This window comes from Galeopterus variegatus, unplaced genomic scaffold (genome assembly GCF_000696425.1).
Source record: "Galeopterus variegatus unplaced genomic scaffold, G_variegatus-3.0.2 Scaffold2346, whole genome shotgun sequence".
Classification (NCBI taxonomy): Eukaryota; Metazoa; Chordata; class Mammalia; order Dermoptera; family Cynocephalidae; genus Galeopterus; species Galeopterus variegatus.
In genome coordinates, this window is record NW_007728457.1 from 169,399 (window position 1) to 170,762 (window position 1,364).

A 1,364-nucleotide genomic window follows, 5' to 3' on the forward strand; every position below is an offset into this window, starting at 1 on the left:
TAATATCCAGAATATACAAGGAACTGAAACAACTTTACAACAAAAAAACAAGTAACCCAATAAAAAAATGGGCAAAGGAGGTAAATAGGCATTTATCAAAGGAAGATATATGAATGGCCAACAGACACATGAAAAAATGCTCAACATCACTCAGCATTCAGGAAATGCATATCAAAACCACACTGGGATACCATCTCACCCCAGTTAGGATGGCTAATATCCAAAAGACTGTGATTGATTAATGCTGGTGAGGTTGTGGAGAAAAAGGAACTCTCATACATTGTTGGTGGGGCTGCAAAATGGTACAGCCTCTATGGAAAATGGTATTGAGGTTCCTCAAACAATTGCAGATAGAGCTACCATATGACCCAGCTATCCCACTTCTGGGAATATACCCAGAGGAATGGAATCGTCAAGTCAAAGGTATACCTGTTCTCCAATGTTCATTGCAGCACTATTTACAATAGCCAAGAGTTGGAACCAGCCCAAATGTCCATCATCAGATGAGTGGTTATGGAAAATGTGGTATATATACACCATGGAATACTACTCAGCTATAAAAAAGAATGAAATACCGCCATTTGCAACAACATGGATGGACCTAGAGAAAATTACATTAAGTAGAACAAGTCAGGCACAGAAAGAGAAATATCATGTGTTCTCATTTATTGGTGGGAGCTAAAAAAAACAAATAAATACAGAAATAAACTGGGGGAGAGGGAAGAAGACACAACAATCACAATTCCTTGAAGTTGTTATGACAAACGAACAGATATGAGGTTGTTGGGAGGGAGGGGGGAGTCAGTGGGGGAAGGAGNCCATCAAAATTCCAATGATGTTTTTCTCAGAAATGGAAAAAACTCCTCAGACAATTATATGGAATAACAAAAGACCAGGCATAGCCAAAGCAATTCTGAGCAAAAAAAATAAAAATAAAAAATAAAATAAATAAAAATAAAACTGGAGGCATAACACTACCTGACTTTAAACTATACTACAAAGCTATAATAACCTAAACAGCATGGTATGGGCATAAAAACAGACATGCTGATCAATGGAATAGAATAGAGAACTGAGAAATCAACCCACACACCTACAGCCATCTGATCTTTGACAAAGGCACCAAGCCTATACACTGGGGAAGAGACTGCATCTTCAGCAAATGGTGCTGGGATAACTGGATATCCATATGCAGGAGAATGAAATTAGACTCATACCCCTCACCATATGCCAAAATCAATTCAAAATGGATTAAGGAATTAAATATACACCTTGAAACAATAAAACTTCTTAAAGAAAACATAGAAACACTTTAGGAAGTAGGACTGGGCACAGACTTCATGAATATGACCCCAAAAGCATGG